The following is a 21,265-nucleotide window of genomic DNA, read 5'->3' on the forward strand; positions in this document are numbered from 1 at the left end:
ATTCTTAGGACCCATGGTCTCTGATTTTAGTTTGATCATGACACAGTAGTATTTAATATATACTTGCTTAAAAGCTTAAGATTCAGGAAGGTATAGCTTAACAAAGTAATAAATAGCAACAACCAGATATGGAACAAGAATGGCAGGTTCTCCCATTTGAACTTCAACTGTAACTTGTTCCTTTAAGTTCACATGATAAAGACAAAACCTGTACTGACACTCTTGTTTAGTGAGCTTATAGTTTCTCTCTCTCTGATACTCCTATTAAGTGTACATTACAAATCTTTAACATTATACTTAAAGTCCTTATAGTCAAAGGTCAGTTGTGAGATTCATTGTAATATTTTATAAAATCTATTCTTTCCACCTATACCTCCTCCAAATTTATTCCTTCAAAGAAGTGACAACTCAATACAATTAGATCCACAGTGATAATAAATGCTATATCCAAAATGACTTTAAACATTTCTAGAGTGCCAGAACCAGAGATCATGCAGAAATGAAACAACATACTTGCAATACTATCTTCTGGAAGAACAGATAAATCTTCAAGGTGTGAGCATTAAAACAGGTTGTTTACATAGATATATTATCAATGCCTAATGTATTCAATAAGAGGTGTATAGGCAAAGAAATTCAGTGATTAAATGGCCTATATACACCTTACAACTTTTCCACCAAATATTAAATATAGGAGAAAACCTTTTTTTTTTAAAAGACTTTACTTATTTATTTGAGAGAGAGCATTGGCAGGGAGGGGGAGGGGTGGGTAGGACAGAGTGAGAAGCAGGCTTCCCACTGAGCAGGGAGCCCAATGTGGGGCTCTATCCCAGGGGTCATGACATAAGCCAAAGGCAGATGCTAAACCAACTGAGCCACTGAGTGTCCCAGAAGAAAATCTATTTTTTAACATTCTCTTAGGTACTTTTTTATGGTTTATGAATTACCTCTAGGAAGCATTGACTTGTTTGTATAGAATTTGATATATGTGTCTACCATTAAATTCAGATCATGTTTTATGTAAGAGTTTATGTTAAGCAAAGCCAAATTACTTCGCCTTCATTCCATCAAATGCTTTTGAGGTGCATTCTGGAATGCTTTTGAGATGCTTCTGAGCATTTTCACAGGACTCATTTTCAACCTTCATCATAGGAAGAATACATAAGACTTTTAGCAATGTGTAAACATTAGAATAAATTTGAGGTCAGGCAGATGGACGGCTTCCTAAGCAGTGGATGCGAGCTCTACCTCTTTCCCTCTGTGTTTCTACATGATTTTCTACCAGTGAAGCTGGGCTGAGAGTGTACCAGGATTGGCTAAATCACGTTTGTACAAGTCAGCTGGTGTTTCTCTGATATATTGAATTTGAGCTGTCCCATGACAGACAGTACCTGAGATCAGTGTTTACAAGCTTTGGGGGTATTTTTCTATTGTTCTTTAGGTTCCTGAGTAATGTCTTCCACTGTTGAAAAACTTAGGGATCCTTTATAGTAATTCTTAAAGATTAGCTAAGATTCCAGTTTACCTTGCTGAGCTCTGTGGAATGTCTCAGGGAGTTTCATTTAAATACCAAGTTGGTTATCAAATTTATGGCTTCCTCCAACCAAAATCCATGGTAGGTTTTAATGTTTTTCATCACCTCATTAGTGAATGCAACACTGCAGTCAAGCTGCTAGCTGCAAAGAAAACATCTAAGATGTGTCCTATGGGAATTTTGTCCAATGGCTCTTATAAAAGGACGTTTTTTTAAAGGTTAAGATAGGATATTTTTAAGAACAACAATGACAAAAATAAAATAAAAATCTGTTGATAGTGCGGCAGAGGGACAGATTCTTAGCAGCCATAGTTATTCCATCTAATATTTATGTTTTAATTTATACCATCCAAACATAAAACAAATGCTTGCAGGAAATCTATTAAAATTTCAAAAACATCATGCTTGTCTCTCCATTGGATAATGACAATTTTCCTTCAGCTCATTACTCTTTTCTTCATTATTCTGAGAAAAGACAGAAATTACACTGTCACATTTTGAAAGAGTTGCAGTGATTGATGGATGAAAGAACAAACCTTCCTCAATTGTTCCCAATACAACAGATACTCCCATAACAGGCACTGATTTTGCCAACCACTTTATTTAAGGCACAGGAAGAGCAGAGTGTGTAGAGAGCTTAGGGCCATTCCTCTAAAAGTCTTGAAGCAACTTTCATTTTTGATGCAAATCTACTGGAAGTATGGCACTCCTGGCCACAACAGTACTCCATATTTAGTTCCCATTTCTTGGTTATTATGGTATGAAATTACACAATCAAAATTTCTGCATTTGCTTCCTAAGGCAAGATGCCCACAACTTCTTCTCCCTGGTGTGGATTCATCAACTAACCTCACCAACACAGGTGGGTGTTCGTTCCCCTGCTTTGTCCATACATCACCAGTGACCATGAAAGAGCAGTGAGTCGGGCAGCCCCGGTGGCGCAGCGGTTTAGCGCCTCCTGCAGCCCGGGGTGTGATCCTGAAGACTTCGGATCGAGTCCCATGTCAGGCTCCCTGCATGGAGCCTGCTTCTCCCTCTGCCGGTGTCTCTGCCTCTCTCTGTGTCTCTCATGAATAAATAAATAAAATCTTAAAAAAAAAAAAAGGAAAGAAAGCAGTGAGTCTCACTTCCCTGATGGTTTCTTCCGAAACGCAGCACTCACAGATCTCTCATCTGACTGTGCTGTTTCCAGTGGAACTTGTTAGTGCGAACGGTCTTCAAGTGCTTTCTCAGGACCTCTTCACCAGAATTTATCCCTCACATCAGCAATGCTTGAAAGTTATCAGGAGCTTAGAGAGTTTATGGGGTTTCATCAGCCTCTGGTCCATCCAAAGGCAGATTTTGTTTACATAAGTATCAAAATTTCAAATAAGGATTTTAGGTATTGTTTTCCTTCTCTTCAAGGATTAAATGTGAAATGTCTTCATCCAGTTCTTTACCTCCTGCTTTGGGGTTCGAAGCATCACTATTGTTTGTGTCTTTATTGTTTTATTCCTGGGCAGAAGTTTTGTCATTTTTTTTCTTGTTTGTTTTTGTTTTTATGTGTCAGTGTCCTGATTTCATCTTCATTCAATTCTTTTATTCATTTTCTGTGTCTATCATGCAGATTGTTTGGATGACTTGTAAGAAAAAAATTTGTCCTGTGAGGACAAATTCTGCAGATCATAGGGGGTCTCAAAGTGTTTAGTATGTAACCAATAATGTTGTCTCTTCTAAGTTTTATCTTTTAAGTGTGCTTTTCTGTAATTCTTCACCTACTGATGTATTTGGCCTGGCACCTCGGAACCTGAAGGAGACCAGGTCTGACTCTTTCTTGTGCACATTGGGAGTTATGAAGGAGTTAGGTGTCATTGGCCTACCCTTCCTATCTTCTCAGAGTAGCCTACCCTCAGTAGGGTTGGGGAGGAGAGCCAGCCCAGCACCCTCAACTATGCCTAACTGTTGACTAAATAGGAGAGTAGAAAAAAGACCTTTTTAGACAAAAGATATATATGCAAATGCATATGCATAGATATATATGCAAATATATATATTTTTTAATTTACCTCCCTTGCATCCTGGTGTAGTCAGGCTTCTAAATTGGCCCCCAGTGATCCTGTTTGAATATGGGCTGGCCCTGGTGAATAACAATAACAGAATGAGGTTTGAATTCTAATGAACAGAATAAGGCAAAAATGATGGATATCACTTTCATGATTAGGTTACAAAAGCCTGACTTGGTCTTGCTTGCAGTCTCTCTTGTTCTCTTGGTTCCTTGTTCTGATGAAGTCAACAATCTTCTTATGAGCCATCCCATAAAAAAGTCAGTGTGGCAAGGAACTGAGGGAGGCCTCTGGTCACTTACACCTGAGGAACTGAGGTCCTCAGTCCAACAGGAAATGCTTTAAGCTTATTACCAAAAGAATAACCACAACCTCCCCCAGTAGTAATCCCCTGGCATGTATTCTAAGAAAAGAAGCAGGAAGAACACCACATGGATAATTATATTTCTAGTCCAGGGGTTCTCAACTGGGGGCAATTTTGTCCCTGGAGGACATTTAGCAACATCTGGAGACATTTTTATTGTCATGACTTGAGGTGGGAAATGCTATTGACAATAGGTAGAGGCCAGGAATCGCTACTAAACATCCTACAGTGCATAGGGCAGCCCCAAATCAAAGAATTATGTTAGATGTGCCATCTGCATGTCAGTAGTGCCAAAGTTGTAAGAAATCATGTTCTAGACCAATAGTTTGATTCTTCACTTTGCTGTTGATGTTTCACCAATAGCTGGTTTGTCTATACTCTTATTATTTCTTAAAGGCTGGCAAAGTGTAGAATATTCCTGGATAACAATTAGTTGCAAAGATTTAACCTTAGGAGGCTAATAAGGGTACTGGGCATGAGACCCGTCAGAGCAAGTAAGTGCAAGAATGAATCCATAATTTCAGGAAGCAATATCGTCCTTTTTTTTTTTTTTTAAGCTATATCATCTTTTAATGGCTTCCTTCCTGTGATACTATGAATTATAATAAGAAATAGGTATTTGGTCCTGTTTCCAGCACATAACTTCTAAAACCCTTGGAATTTCTTAAGTGGTGAGTGAGATAAAGAGGCCTCTTGTGGGATCCCTGGGTGGCGCAGCGGTTTAGCGCCTGCCTTTGGCCCAGGGCGCGATCCTAGAGACCCGGGATCGAATCCCACGTCGGGCTCCCGGTGCATGGAGCCTGCTTCTCCCTCTGCCTGTGTCTCTGCCTCTCTCTCTCTCTCTGTGTGACTATCATAAATAAATAAAAATTTAAAAAAATAAAAAAAAAGAGGCCTCTTGTGATGTTAATGAGGTGGCTTTTGGAACACCCCCAGGTCACCTAAGAATGGGGCTGGTTGGCAGGAAAAACAACTCTGTGATTGGGAGGCTTAGAACTTTCAGTCCTACCCTCATATGTCCTGGAGAGAAGAGGGACCGGAGGTTGAATTGATCTCCATTGGCTGATAATTTAATTAATCATGCCTATGTAATGAAGTCTCCATAAAAACCTGGAAATGGACAGAATCTGGACAGCTTTCAGGTTGATGAACACTTGGAGGTGCTGGGAGTAGCACACCCAGGCTGGGCATGGAAGCTCTGTGTCCCTTGCCATATACCTTGCCCTAAACATTTCTTCCATCTGGATGTTCATTTTGTAGCCTTTGTCATATCCTCTTATATTAAACTAGTAAGTATATGTAAATGGTTCCTTGAGTTCTGTGAGCCACTCTGGCTAATAAGTTAAAGCTGAAAGGGTAGAGGTCATGAGAGCCTCTGATTTATAGCCCGTTGCTAAGAAGCAGAGCTAACAATGTGGACTTGCAACTGGCATCTGAAATCCAAGGAGTGGATCTTTGGAACCCCCAGTCTATAGCACAGGTGTAAACATGAGCTTGCTCTCTCTGTGTGTCTCTCATGAATAAATAAATGAAGTCTTTAAAAACAACAGCAACATGAGATTGTAATTGGCTTCTGATATGGAGGGTGGTCTTTTGGGACAGAGGTCTGTCTTTTTATTTATTTTTAAACAGCCTTTTTTTTTTTTTTTTTTTTATTCATGAGAGACACAGAGAGAGAGAGAGAGAGGCAGAGACACAGGCAGAGGAAGAAGTAGGCTCCATGCAGGGAACCCAATGTGGGACCGATCCTGGGACTCCAGGATCATGTCCTAAGCCGAAGGCAGGCACTAAACCACTGAGCCACCCAGGGATCCCAATCTGTCTCTTTAGAATCTGATGCTATTTCCAGGTAGATAGTTCAGAATTGAGTTCAGCTGTAGAACACCTACCTGGTGTCCTGAGCATTGCTTAGTGGTGTGGGGGGAACCTCCTCCATACACATGCTGGAATTGGTCTTAGAGCCATTTTACTTCCCTAGAAAAAATCCTTGCAGCTATGCTTCAGAAACTCTAAACATATCCCTAATGAGTTTTTAGATTCTCTCTAAATACTCATTCTATGTTGGTGGCTTAAGATTGTACCCTCACCTTATACCTGGTTTTTGCCTCTTCTGTGCCAGACTTGATTTTGTGTGTGCCTCAGAATAATGCTTTCACATTTGCTTCAACCTATACTCTGTCCTCTTAGGACAATCCTGATACTATACCATATCCAACAGTCCAGGGCCTTGTGGGATCAGGGCAGGGGGGTGGAGGTGTCTGGACTTTAATCTCTTATAACCAAATTGTTAGCAAATTGTTAATCCACGTATCCCTGAAGTTCAACATTAATTAATATCTATCATGTTAGATTTTATAATAATTTATATATATATGTATTATATATATTTATGTATACAATAATTTACTTGCAACTAGAACAAAGATCATATTACTTAAAATTAGAAAGCTTTTCTAGTATCTACTAGCTCTGTAAATTTGGTTTCACTATAATGTACAAGGGATCTGCAACCATAGCACATTTGAGCATTCAGCATTCTGCACATACACAGAAACTGGTTTAGCCAATGGGACTAAATTAGCTGATCCCAATTGCTTACTATTTTCATAAATATTTAATGGTTAGTTGGTAACTAGTCCCAGATTTGTTTTATCACCTAACCATAAAGCCATTGTCATAGGATAATCCCAAATTGGCAACTATGTTTCATGTATTACTCCAGGATGTTTATAGTATTCATATGAAAAGAATATTACAAGTTTCTTGATTTATCACTTACAAGCATATATTTTTTTAAAAAGCAAAAATATTTTCAAATTAGTTTATTAACTCTAGCTTTCTTTTTTTTGAGATTTTTAGCCTTGTGCGTGATCTTAAGAGCTTTTTAGTCATCCTCTGTTCTAGTTATATATTGCTGCATGATAAACCACCTCCAAATCTAGCAACATGAAAACAGCAGTTTTACTATCCTCACAGAATTCTGTGGGGCATGGTAGGGATGTTTTGTCTTTGTCCCACTCTGTCCAGGGCCTCAGCCAGGAAGACTCAGTGTTGAGTGGTGACTTGAACAGCTGGGAACTGGAATCATCAGGAGGCTTCTTCAGTCACATGCCAACACCTGGGCTGGGATGACACAAAGGCTTGGGGCTCAGCCAGGACTGTTGACCAGATCACTAACCTAGAGCCAATTTCTCTTTCTGGCTTGGGCTTCTTACAGGGTGGTGGCTAAGTTCCAAGAGAGAATGTCCCGAGAGTGTTCCAGGTGGAAGCTGTAGGGCCTTTTATGACCTACTTTTAGAAGTCACATGGCATTTCTTCCATACTCTATTACAGAGATAAGTAAACTGTGGCCTTGTGTCAAATCCAGCCTGCCACCTGTCATTGTAAATAAAGTGTTATTGGAACATAGCTATGTCCATTCATTTACATTTTGTCTATGACTGCTTTTATGCTACAATGCAGAGTTGGGTAGTTGCAACAGAGACCGTAAGGTCTGTAAAGCCTAAGATATTAACTATCTGGCTCTTTACAGAAAATTGGAAATTACCATAGCGTCTGTTTACCTCTCAGTTTTTTAATGTGTATTTTTAGAAATACTTTTATTCAGTAGTTGATGAATAAAAAGTGAATAAAAGTGAACAAGTCACACATTTATTGCAAGAACTGAATTTTAATAAAGTTTTTTTGTGAATTATATATATTTGACATCTTGTCATAAGGGAAAAGTAAAATGAAAATAGTATATTTCAAAGGCTGGCTTTGATTTATCCTCCTAATTTAGATGCTTGAACCTTAAGTAACCCCACTTTTTCTTTTATTGTGGTTAAGTATACATAACATATAATTTACCATTTTAACCATATTTAGGTGTACAGTTTAATGGCATTAACTACAGTTGACTTGAACAACACAGGTTTGAACTGCATAGATCCAATTATACTCACAATATTAAAATACTGTAGATATACTTTTTCTTATGATATATTTTTTAATTTTTAAATTTAAATTCAATTTAACATATACTGTATTATTAGTTGCAGAGATTACTTGTTAGACTTTAATCATTGTTTGGTTTTTAATTTTGTAAGCTACTTAAAATAGCTCTTCTCACTATGTGAATGCATGATGAAATTCTGTGAGAGTAAGTTAAAATGGGAGTCAACCATGTTATTTAAGGTTTTATTCTTTTGAAATTTGCCTTTGTTGGCTCCTGTGGGTAAATATTTTGCTAGTAATTTTTTCAAAGAAAGGTTAGATGACTTAACCCATGATCACAGAGTTCATGCAAGGATGAGGAAGACCTTTAGTTCTTTAAAAAAAAAAATGGAGGGAGAGATGGTAAACAGTTGTCTGAACAGTTAAGTATCACTTGATCAATGAGTTTCAGGTTTTAGAGATCACTACTTATTTATGAGAAATTTTTTAATTTAAATATACTGTATTGGTACCATTTTAATTAACCCCAATTTCCTCATCTATGGAATGAAGGGATTGGGTAGTCAGTGGTTCTCAACCCTGGCTGTATATTCAAATCATGGGGACCCAGGTCCTTATCTTAGACAAGTAAATCAGAATGTCTGGTGGTCAGGCCCTCTCAGGTTATTTTCATATTTAGCCAGGGCAGAGAAACAGGTGGTTAGGTGATTGTGGGCTTCTTTACAAATGGTAAAATTTTCTTGTTCTGTGCTTGTAAAGGGAATATGGAAATGGAAAGGTCCCCAGATTTTTTGCTTATGCTAATTGGAATTATTTGGAGTGAAAGTTGTACATTTTAATATGATAACTGTCATGATTTAATATCTTAGTCATTTGGACTTGATAGTTTTAGCACGAACCTAAGTCAAACATTTTGATTTTCACATATCTTTTATTGACTGATTATCTGTCATTTCACACACTCATTAACTGAAGCAGACTTTCTATTTGTTTTTGTTTGTTTGTTTGTTTTAAAAGAATTTATTTATTCATGAGAGATACAGAGAGAGAGTCAGAGATGCAGGCAGAGGGAGAAGCAGGCTCCATCAGGGAACCCAATGTGGGACTCGATCCTGGGTCTCCAGAATCATGCCCTGGACTGAAGGCGGCGCTAAATCCCTGAGCCACCGGGGCTGCCCAGACTTTCTATTTATTAATGAACATGCTAGTATGACACCTCCTTTCGGAATAATATTGACACAAATCTGCAAGTATATATTAACAATGTTTCTCAAACTTAAGAGTGCAAATGAATCCCTTGGGGAATCTTTTAAAATGTAGATTGTGGGAATTAAAATGTAGATTGTAGGTGGCTCAGCTGGTTGAGAAGCTGCCCTGCTCATGATCCAGGGGTTCTGGGATCCAGTTGGGTGTCCGGCTCCCTGCTCAGAGGGGAGCCTGCTTCTCCCTATCCCACTCCCCCTTCTTGTGCTCTCTCTCTCTGTCAAATAAATAAGTAAAATCTTTAAAGAAATAAAATGTAGATTCTGATTCAATAATTTTGAGATGAGAATCTGACTTAAGAATCTGGATTTCTAACAAGTTCCCAAATGATACCCATGCAACCCATCTATCATCCATGTGCTACTGCTTGAATAGCAAGGTATTAACATACCCATTCAAACTGGCAATTAGAACTCAGAATTGCAAATTCAATCTCAGAACTGATTAAGAAAATGAATGAGGTCACAGGGAAAAGGGAAGGGGTGCTAGAGTCATTTTAAAATTCATTATACTATGTGTAACAGCACTTTTTTATTTTTGAAAGAATCCATCCAAGAAAATTATAGTCCTCTGTTGCTGGTTCTTTCTGTAGGCTTACCAATAATTATTTTCTGTGTGATATCTGTGTGATATCTTCCCTCTACGATATAGACCTCATGCAGTGGTAAATTTAACAGCCAAGAACTCATTTCATTAGGACAGTAGAGTATAGTGGTGATGCGTTGAACTGGGTTTTGGAAGACCTCGGTTCCTATCACCTTTTGACCTTGTGACATTGAACAGGTCAGTTAATTTCCTTGAGCTTCAATGTTGTCTTTAAATCTGAGCTAACAATCCCTGCCATATTAAGGTATTAAGAGGAACAAATAAGATAGATGGTTGTGAAAGTGCTTTGTATATCACAAAGTAACTTATACATGTAAGTTATTGTCCATAGAATATTCTTTTTAAAATTTCTTTTTTTATGATGCATAATTGACATACATTGTATTAGTTTCAGGTGTACAACATAATAATTCAATATCTGTATATATTGTGAAAGATCACAATAAGACTAGTTAACCTCTGTCCACCATACATAGTTACAGATTTTTTTTCTTGTGCTGAGAACTTTTAGAATGTATTCTCTTAGCAACTTTCAAATATGCAATATAATATTATTAACTCTAGTTGCCTTGTACATAACTTATTTTATGTGTTTGTTTATTTTCTAACTGGCAGTTTGTACCTTCACTTGCCCTTCCTCCCATCTCTGGCAACACCAAACTGTTCTCTGTATCTTCCACAGAGTATTCTTGCCTATAGACCCACATTGATGCTGTTAACTTTCAACATCTTTTCTAGTAGAAGGAACATTAACAAGAATTAGATGGTAAATAAGGCACCGGGAGTTTTTCTCTATCTCCTGGATTCCAAGAATAAAAAGATGGAGTTTTAAGAGAGTCATGGAAGATGGTCTGAAAAAAGAATCAGAGGGGGAAATGGTGGTGCATTCAGATTTTGTTACTCATCATCCCAGATAGTTAACCGCTGTCTCCTTTGCAGTTCCTTAGGTGGCATTGGGAATTATCAGAGATATGGATGGGAAGGCCTATCCAACTGATTGTGATTGAAAGCCATTTTTGAATAAAAAAATAAAAGAAAAGGGGGTCTCTGATCCCTTCAATGGACTCAATTTAGAGAAATTATTAATGCCATGTGTTTCCTTCACTCTCTAGAATGCTTGTGGCAGACCAATAATTTTCTATCATAATTCTACATCAGAGAGGCTTGGATTTCATTACAATAGGGGAATAAAAATATTAATTTAGGAAAAATTAATTCAGCCTCTGCGGGTAGATCAAGAAGTTTATATGAGGGATGTCTGGGTGGCTCAGCAGTTGAGCATCTACTTTCCACTCAGGGTGTGATCCTGGAGTCCCGGGGTCGAGTCCCACATCGGACCTCCAGCAGGGAGCCTGCTTCTCCCTCTGCCTATGTCTCTGTGTCTGTCATAAATAAATAAATAAAATCTTAAAAAAAAAAAAAAAAAGAAGTCCAAATGATTAGATAGTCAACTTCATAAATGACCTCAGGATGAAAATCTGCAAGGTGAACTTTATATGTGAATAGCAATGGAGCAGTTTGGCCTAAGCATGTAGCTGTCTCTGCACTGGGGAACCTCAGGGAGGACCTGAGAGGGAACCTGTATAAAAATTCCAAGGGGCTTGACTGAGCCAAAGCAAAACTAGTGCCCAGACCAGTAAAGTGCCCCATTTCATACCAGTGTATAGTTCTAGGGATTGATTTAAGTAGAAAGGAGAGCATATTTTTATTGTTTATTCTGGCCTGGCCACAGTTCTGGGACCTTCAGCAGCTTTGCAGAGTGCCAAAAGCGCTTACTTCTTTCATTGAGACTTTAATAGCGTTAGGCGGGTGTCTGCCAATCTTGAATAAATTTGGTGACCCTTCTTAGTGCACGTGATCACGCCCCTGAATACTCAAGAGTTCTTTTCCTTCCTTAGCTGAAGAAGAAATAGAGGAAGAATACTCCTTCTTGACTACCTTTTTTTTTTTTTTTAATTTTTATTTACTTATGATAGTCACACACACACACACAGAGAGGCAGAGACACAGGCAGAGAGAGAAGCAGGCTCCATGCACCGGGAGCCTGACGCGGGATTCGATCCCGGGACTCCAGGATCGCGCCCTGGGCCAAAGGCAGGCGCCAAACCGCTGCGCCACCCAGGGATCCCTTGACTACCTTTGTGATGGTGTTTCATTATGTGTGTCAACGTGGTGAGGCTATGGCGCCCCATTGTTTGGTCAAATGCCAGTCCAGATGTTGCTGTAAAGATTTTTTTTAGATGTGATTAACATTTAAATCAGTAGACTTTGAGTAAAGCGGTTTACCTTCCATAATGTGGGTGGGCCTCATCCAGTCAGTTGAAGACCTTAAAAACAGACTGAGGTTTTTTGAAGGAGAAGGAATTCCCCTCAAGACTGCAACATAGACACTCAGCCTATTTCCAGCTAACCTCACTGCAGATTTCAAACTTGCCAGCCCCCATAATTGCATCAGCCAATTCCTTAAAATCAATCTTGTTCTCTCTTCTCATTCTCTCTTTTTCTCTCTCTTTCTCCTTCCCTCTCTCTCTCTCTCTCTCTCTAAATATATATATATATACATATGTATATTTGTATATAATATATATATGTATATATATCTCCCATATATATATATCTTGGTTCTGTTTCTATATCTATATCTATATGGATATATCTATCTCTCTCATTGGTTCTGTTTCCCTTGAGAACCTTGAGTAATACAACCTTTTTTTTAAAAAAAGATTTTATTTATTTATTTGAAAGAGAGCGTACAAGTGGGTGGAGGGCAGAGGGAGAGAGAGAAACAGACTCCCCACTGAGCAGGGAGTCGGATGTGGGGCTCAATCCTAGGACCCCAGGATCATGACCTGAGCTGAAGGCAGATGCTTAACCCCTGAGGTTGTACACTTTAAATTAATACAATGTTATATGGCAATTATATCTCTATAAAACAGAGGGGTGGGAAGGAACCTTATTTCTTTAACTTTACTTTTACTTTTATCAATTCTTTCTTTGAAACTAGGACTGAGTTTTTAATTTACATCAATTACTTGCGTTTATTTGTAAGCATTTGTTCATGGGTTCACAGCTTTTTTTTTTTTTTTTTTTTTAGTAATAGCTCTAACAGATTTCTATTATGCAATTTCTTCTTTTAAAAAGAACTTTATCAGGGATCCCCGGGTGGCTCAGCGGTTTAGCGCCTGCCTTTGGCCCAGGGCACCATCCTAGAGACCCGGGATCGAGTCCCACGTCAGGTTCCTGGCATGGAGCCTGCTTCTCCCTCTGGCTCTGTCTCTGCCTCTCTCTCTCTCTCTCTCTCTGTCTATCATAAATAAGTAAATCTTTAAAAATAAATAAATAAATAAAAAGAACTTTATCATTCGGGGGCACCTGGGTGGCTCTGTTGGGTAGGTGTCCAACTCTTGATTTCAGCTCAGGTCATGATCTCAGGGTTATGAGATCCAGGCCTGTGTAGGCACTTCTGCTCCCCTGCTCATGCTCTCTCTCCAAAATAAATAAAATCTTAAAAAAAAGAACTTTATTGTTCATTTGTCTTTTCCAGAAAATAATATTTCAAAATAACATTTAATAGAAAGTAAAGTTAAAATATAAATACAAAGTAATTTCTTCATACTTCTCTGTCACAGTTTTTTTCAGATGGAGCTTCTAAAAATATTTTCAATCTTTAGGATGTCTATTAAATAGTGTCCATTTCCTTTATGTCAAAATATAATTAGTTATAGATGGTGGATGATGGGAGGGGAAGAAGTGTATTTCCATGCACTCAAGACACCAAAGACTAAGAGATTGTTAGGAAGAATGACAACAAGAGTACAAATGCTGATTTGTAAGGGAGAAAGAAGGTAGTGCTATTAATAGTGATAGATTAACAATCCTTTTAGATTTTCTCCTAATAAACTGGTAATGTGTAAAATACATGGCTACCTTAGGATCTCTTCTCCTAATCTTCCTTGTTGCCTGAAGCCCCTCCACTAGGAGAGCAACTTTCCAAGACTGTCTCAAATACCTTCTTCACTAGGACTTGTGTATCTTAATCTCCTCATGTGACAGGTAGGTGCTTCCTTGTGTCTTGGTCATAGAAACACATATAAATATGATGAGTGTTTAAAGAATAAAAGGAACTCATCCAGTTTCTAAGGGGGAGAAACGTTCAGAAAAATCAGCAACTTTTTTTTGAGTATTCATCAAACATAAAATACCTTACTCAGGCTGTTTGGTGTGGTTCCCCCTGTTCCCCACAAAAGAGTGGAAAACATAGCTCATATCTCAAAGAAATTGCAAAGGGGCTGATTTTTAAAAAGCAGAAGATACACCTACGGTTTAAAAAGCTCCCAGAGACGGGCATCTGGGTGGCTCAGTTGGTTAAGCTTTTGGCTTTTGGTTTCCACTCAAGTTGAGATCTTGGTTTCTGCTGGGGTTGAGGAATTGAGCCCTGCTTTAGGCTCCATCCTTAGTGTGAAGCCTGTTTGGGATTCTCTCTCTCTCCCTCTCCCTGTACACCTCACCCCCTCCTGTGCTCTCTCTCCCTCTAAACAGACAAACAAATAAATAAGTAAATAAGTAAGTAACTAGCTCCCAGAGGGACTTAGAGTCTACATTCTGTCTACGGCAGAAGTTTTCCCCATTACCATAATTTCTTAGGAATCCCTTATGTCCCCAGAAGAGGTAAAGCCAACTCTGTTTCTCCCTCCCTCCAATACAAGCACCCCACAGTACCTATGACAACTATGTGCTCTGCACAGAACTTTTCCAAAGGTTGACATCTCAGAGTTCCCCTTAGCACTTGGTAGGCAAGTTGACCATTTGAGAGTAGAGAATAAAAGAAATGTGTGAAAAATATTTCGGTGTATATAAGTAGAGTGTGTAAAAGGAATGTAATGTCCAGCCTTGTGTTTTTCCTTCCTTCCTCCGACTGGAATCAGTTTGAGTATTTGTTATCCAGTTAGTAGAATTTAGAGATCTGACTAGAAGTTTCCTTGTCTGGGGGTGCCTGGGTGGCACAGTCAGTTAAGTGACCGAGTCTTGGTTTTGGCTCAGGTCTGACCTCTGAGTCTTAAGATCAAGCCCTGTGTGAGGTGTGGAGCATGCTTAAGAGTCTCTCTCCCTCTGTCCACCCCCCATCTAAAAAAAGTAAATAAATCTTGAAAAAAATTGTCCTTCCCACCAACAGTGCAAGAGGGTTCTCCTTTCTCCACAATCTCTCCAACATTTGTTGTTTCCTGTCTTGTTAATTTTCCCCATTCTCACTGGTGTGAGGTGGTATCTCATTGTGGTTTTGATTTGTATTTCCCTGATGGCAAAGGATGCAGAGCATTTTCTCATGTGCTTGTTAGCCATGTCTATGTCTTCTTTGGTGAAATTTCTGTTCATGTCTTTTGCCCATTTCATGATTGGATTGTTTGTTTCTTTGGTGTTGAGTTTAATAAGTTCTTTATAGATCTTGGATACTAGCCCTTTATCTGTCATTTGCAAAGATGTTCTCCCATTCTGTAGGTTGTCTTCTAGTTTTGTTGATTCTTCTTGAATGTGAACTGGTACAGCCACTCTGGAAAATTGTGTGGAGGTTCCTCAAAGAGTTAAAAATAGAACTGCCCTCCGACCCAGCAATTGCACTGCTGGGATTTACCCCAAAGATACAGATGCAGTGAAATGGCAGGACACCTGCACCCCAATGTTTATAGCAGCAATGTCCACAATAGCCAAACTGTGGAAGGATCCCCGGTGTCCATCGAAAGATGAATGGATAAAGAAGCTGTGGTCTATGGATACAACGGAATATTACTCAGCCATTAGAAATGACGAATACCCACCATTTGCTTCAACGTGGATGGAACTGGAGGGTATTATGCTGAGTGAAGTAAGTCAATCAGAGAAGGACAAACATTATATATGATCTCATTCATTTGGGGAATATAAAAAATAGTGAAAGGGAAAGGAGAGAAAATGAGTGGGAAATATCAGTGAGGGTGACAGAACATGAAAGACTCCTAACTCTGGGAAATGAACAAGGGGTGGTGGAAGGGGAGGTGGGCAGGGGGTTGGGGTGACTGGGTGACGGGCACTGAGGGGGGCACTTGATGGGGTAAGCACTGGGTGTTATGCTATATGTTGGCAAATTGAACTCCAATAAAAAAATATACAAAAAAGTTTTAAAAAATTGTCCTTGTCTGTCCAAAGGGTGATGATAGGTGATGCTTGGCATTTTGGGAGAAGAAGAGGCAGCAGTAGCCCTCTTACAACTTTTAGACAGTGGTGAGAATGCTGTCCCTTTGTCTTTAAGCATTATCTTAACAGATATCAATTTTTCCTTTCATTTTATTCCAGAGAAAGAGAGGAGTCAGGGATGAGTCCAAAGTTTTTAGCCTGAGCCACTGGAAGGATGGAGTTACCTTAACCAAATAAACAGAGGCAAACACTCAGGGAAAAGCAAGTTTTTGGAAAAAGATCAGGAGTCCAGTTTGGGATGTGTGAAAATCGAGATGCCTATTAGACATCCAAGGAGAGATACTGAGTAGGCAGTTGGATTATACGAGTATAGACAAGTCAGGCCTGGAAATAGAAATATGGAAGCCATCTCAACACATGACACTCCCAAGGGAGAAAACGTGGATAGAGTGTAAGACAAAGAGCCAAGACTGAGGCCAGGAGCACTCTGGCCTTTAGGGTCAGATCTGGAGTCAGGAAGAACCAGCCAAGGACACTCAGGAGTAATGGCCACTGAGGGCAGTCTGAGCCAGGGAGAGTAGGGTATCCTGAATGCCAGAGGAAGGAAATGCTTCAAGGAAGAAAAAGAAGTAATCTGTTGAGAACACTGCTGGTGGAGATGTGCCTTGGATTTTAGATTTTACAACCTGGGAGATATTAGTAACCATAACAAGGACAGCTTATGTGGAGAGGTCGGGGTAGAGGCCTGATTGAGTGGGTTCAGGAGAGAATGGGAGAGAAATTGCAGACATGGGGTTAGATGATTATTTTGAGGAATTTTTCTAGAGAGGGTACAGAAATAGAGCAGTAAGCTAGAGGCAAAAGTGAGGTCAAGAATGCTATTGTTTAAGTGGACGAAATAATACCATATTTGTATATGAATGGAAATGTCTTTGTAGAGAAGGAAAAAAATATCAGTGCATCAGAGAGAGGGGAGAAATTGCTGGAGCAATTCTCAGAATGTCTCACAGAACTAAAGGCATTCTAACCTTGTGCCAAAGTTTGTTCTCATTCTATGCAAAAGGAATGCCAACAGCTCTGGTTATGGAAATAGTTTCTGTAGGGACAGAGTAGAAAGCTGTTTGAAGGCCTCTGTCTGTATCCTGGAGCTCAAGAACACAGTGTGTGGACCAAAATGCTGGCCAATGTCTCAGCTTTGGCTGGAGGATACATATATATGGGCATCCACACAAATATCACCCAAACAACCTTTCTGTGCAATGTAGGTTAGAGTAAGACCTCACTAAAACAGATTTCATACCACTTGTGATCATCTGAAGGGACAAAATCAGAATTTTACCTCAGAGATACCGTTTCCATAGAAAATTAAGGCCATTTACAAAATTATATGGGAAAATTTGCAACTTTTTTAAAGGCTTCAGATATTATTTTCAATGAACATGCAAATAATAAATTTCAGTGTAAGTAGCACCTTGTGGGAAGCCCATGCTTTCTTGTATCAAATTGTTTATTTTTTCTCTGTTTCACTGTGGTGCTCTATTAGTCAATGTTTTCTTGGTCTACTTTGAATTACTACACTATCATATTAGAAAATAATAAAATTGCTGTTTATATAAAAATATCCCATTAGTCTAATTTTTAAATACCTGAGAAAAATTCCCCCCCCCCCCCCACCCCGGGGTTTGCTTCAAGAAATTTTAAAGAATTTTTTAAAAGATTTTATTTATTTATTCATGAGAGACACAGACATAAGCAGAGGGAGGAGCAGGCTTCCCGGATGTGGGACTCTATCCTGGACCCCAGGATCACACCCTGGGCCGAAGGCAGCACTAAACCACTGAGCCACCCAGGGATCCCCTTACTAATTTTTTTTTATGTGATTTTCTTCTGTAAGTCATACTTGGAGTTACCGGCAATTCCAGTCCTATTCCCAAGAGAAATTAATATATCCACACAAAAACTTGTACACAGATGTTCACAGCAGCATTATTCATAACTGCCAAAAAGTAGAAATGGACAAATAAAATGTGGAATATCCATAGAGTGGAATTTTACTTAGCCACAAAAAGGAATGAAGTACTGATATGTGCTACAAAATGTATGATCTTTTTTTAAAAAAATATTTTATTTATTCATTCATTCACACACAGAGAGAGGCAGAGACACAGGCAGAAGGAGAAGCAGGCTTCATGCAGGAAGCCCAACATGGGACTCTATCCCGGGTCTCCAGGATCATGATCTCGACCGAAGGTGGCACTAAACCGCTGAGCCACCCGGGCTGCCCCAAAATGTATGATCTTGAAAACATTTTGCTAAGTGAAAGAAGCCCATTACAAATTGTATGCTCCCATTTATGTGAAATATTCAGAGTAGACAAATCTCTAAAGACAAGAAGTAGATTAGTAATGGCCTGGGGGTTGGAAGAGAAATGCGGAGGGACTGCTAATGGTCATGGGGTGTGGGAGGATTGCTTTATAGTCTACTTCTGTTAATCTGATAATCAGGAGTCCCTGTGGATATGTTTCTACTGAATGATGTGTTCTGAAGGGGTCTTTTCTCCTCCTGCATCTATTTTTGGCTGTATGTGGGACTTTGTGAAATTTTATTTTTAGAAATAATTTGAACCCTAGATGGATGTTCTATTTCTTCAAAAAAAAAAATTTCATTGCTTATTTTCATGCATCTCAGACTATGGGCAATCAAGTATCATCTTAATCCATTAGGTGGCTAGAGATTTTTCTGAGCTACAGAAAATTTGAAGGGCTTTCTGGGCTACAGACGATTTGAAGCTGGGCTGAAGATAGTGCAAGGGCTGGTTTACTTCTACTTCACCTTAATTCCTAGTATGCAACCAGGAATTAAGCCACATTGGAGTAGAAGCAAAAGAAACATCAATAATACTGACCCTATCTTTATTTTAAAATTCGATGTTTTGTTCATCATGGATTTTTCATTATTTTATTAATGAATTTTAATTAATAATACTGCATTGAAGTATTTATGTGGATCAGTAAATTTCGGGCTACCTTAACTTTGTGCCCGAGGTGAGTACTTCACTTACCGAACTGTACTCCCAGCCTTGGGATTTTTACATCCTAGGAGTCTGAAGAGACAAAGCTGTGGGTAACCCCCCAACTTCCTACAAAATCTCATGAAGTTTTTGGGGTACTCCCTCAATTTCCTCCTTTATCATGCAATTTAGGATTAATGGTCTAACGACTTTTACACAATCAGGGACCGGAGCGGATGAAACACAAACATTTATCTTCACTTATCTTTGAAACTGCTCTAAAATGGTAGTTGCAGAATAACAAGATTAAAACCCACAAGGCTGAAGAGAAGGGAAAAGAGAGAATAGTAAATGAGAACTGGCCACACATTTTTTGAAAGACAAGACAGCTGATGGAGGAGTGATATCTGATCTGATAGCAGGATACAGGAAGCAGAGCCCTAGTGTCTACAGAGATAATGAGAAGTGAGCCAATTCACCCCACAGAACCCCACAGAAAATATGTTGTTCTTATTACCAGTCTCCAAGGAGAGGCAACACCAATTTGCATTCACATGTTATGGTCCATAACATACATGTACAGGATCACTTCAAGGATATTGAACTCTCCCATGTACTGTCAGTCTGGTTAGGTGAGACCTAGATCTAATACAACTAGACAATATTTCAGTACACTATTTTGGTGATATGATGATTATCTCAGCAACTGAGGATTAAGCTAAACGCAACCTTACTAAGGTCATAAATCATATGACTGGGGATGATCAATTTAATTCCAAAATAATCCAGGGTCCCACACAGACTGTAAAACTTGGGGCGATTGCACAAGGTGGAATAACCTGTGGCTTACCACAGACAGCTAGGGATAAATTGTTGTTGCTTCTCACCTCCCAGAATAAACTGGAAGTTCAACACCTGATGGGCCTATTTCGTTTTTGGAAAAATTATATCCTTCACCGGGGGATAGATACTATTAGCTTAAATCTATAAAATTACCCAGGAAAAGGATGTATCTGATTGAGGGTCTGAACAGCAAACAAGGCTTCATAAGACTGCAGACGGCTACAGCTCAGATTGTTCTATTAGGACTATATGATCCTAAAGATAAGATTAAATTAGAAGCATTCTGCCTGTACTCATGTCAACTAGAGTCTCTGACAAAAGCCCATAGCCATTGATCGATGGTGACCTCTGGGCTTTGGAACTAGAAAAGCACCAGTTGCTACTCTCTAGTATACTCCTTCTAGAAAACAGTTATAGGATTGTTACTGACCATTTATGAAACAGCTCCAATAACGAAAGGATAGAAGATTATGTTAAGACCTGAAATGCATCATGGGTAATGTCAGAAAAGCACTCCAATGTGGACAATGCTCAAATAAGTTGCATTCTAATAAGGAAATGGAGCATGTTACCATGAGTTTCCATGGGAGGAATTTATGTCCCATAAGCAAGTAGCCTCTTTTCCTTTAGGTTGACTATGGAGTTTTCTGAGAAGGATTTGCTGTTATTTGGCCTCTGCTAAGGCTAAAACTCATAATAAAAATTGTCTTATTGGGACACCTGGGTGGCATAGTTGGTTGAGTATCTGACTCTTGATTTTGGCTCAGGTCCTGTTCTCAGGGTCATGGGATTGAGCCTCAAATGAGGCTCCACAATTAGCAGGGAGTCTGCTTGAGATTCTGTTTCTCCCTCTGCCCTTCTCCCACTCTTGTGCATGCGCACACACACACACTCTGTCTCTCAAATAAAAAAATAAATCCTAAAAAAAAGGAAAAAAAAAACCACCTGAGCATGTATCAAGGGAATAGACTGTACTGTGAGGATTAATTCCTGCAGGACTGAAATTGGCCTGAGTTGTTTTACTAAATTAGGAAATGTACCCACATGATCCTGACATCTCATCAAGGCATAATGTCTACAGATTATTAGTGCTGCTTTGTAACCATGGGTGGGAAGAGTTTCAGGGCAAGCTGTTGGCACTGTTTATTGATAACAGTAATATTGATGATTTACACCTGGTCTGAGACACCCCGAGGGTTTGTCATTGGAGGTAGCTACATAACAAGTATGTGCCCACATGACAAACAGGGGATGAGAAACCCTGGTCAAGACTCCATCTTGAACTCCTTGGTTCTGAGATGGTCCATGTCCACATTGGTGGTTCCTGATCTGTAGAAAGTGTGTCTAGATGGCCCCTTACAGAGGGATTACAAGTGGAGCTTGGGCTTGGCTGCCCTGAATCCTTTGCTGTGAGGTAGCCTTTAGCTATGATGCATGTCCTTACTTAATGCTGTTGCTCTATTGTATCCTTTTCCTGCAATATACTATAGATTTATAAG

The 21,265-nt window shown here is 39.2% G+C and overlaps 1 long non-coding RNA gene and 2 pseudogenes across 25 annotated transcripts in view; 1 reads left to right on the plus strand and 2 right to left on the minus strand.

Moving 5' to 3' along the window:
* The window catches only part of LOC144303146 (uncharacterized), a 137,425-nt gene that overhangs the window by 85,187 nt on the left and 30,973 nt on the right, over positions 1-21,265 (plus strand). The window lies entirely within an intron of this gene.
* Positions 907-2,541, minus strand: LOC144302818 (52 kDa repressor of the inhibitor of the protein kinase pseudogene; annotated as a pseudogene).
* On the minus strand, positions 2,693-3,825 carry LOC144302820 (52 kDa repressor of the inhibitor of the protein kinase pseudogene; annotated as a pseudogene).

This window comes from Canis aureus, chromosome 32 (genome assembly GCF_053574225.1).
Source record: "Canis aureus isolate CA01 chromosome 32, VMU_Caureus_v.1.0, whole genome shotgun sequence".
Lineage (NCBI taxonomy): Eukaryota > Metazoa > Chordata > Mammalia > Carnivora > Canidae > Canis > Canis aureus.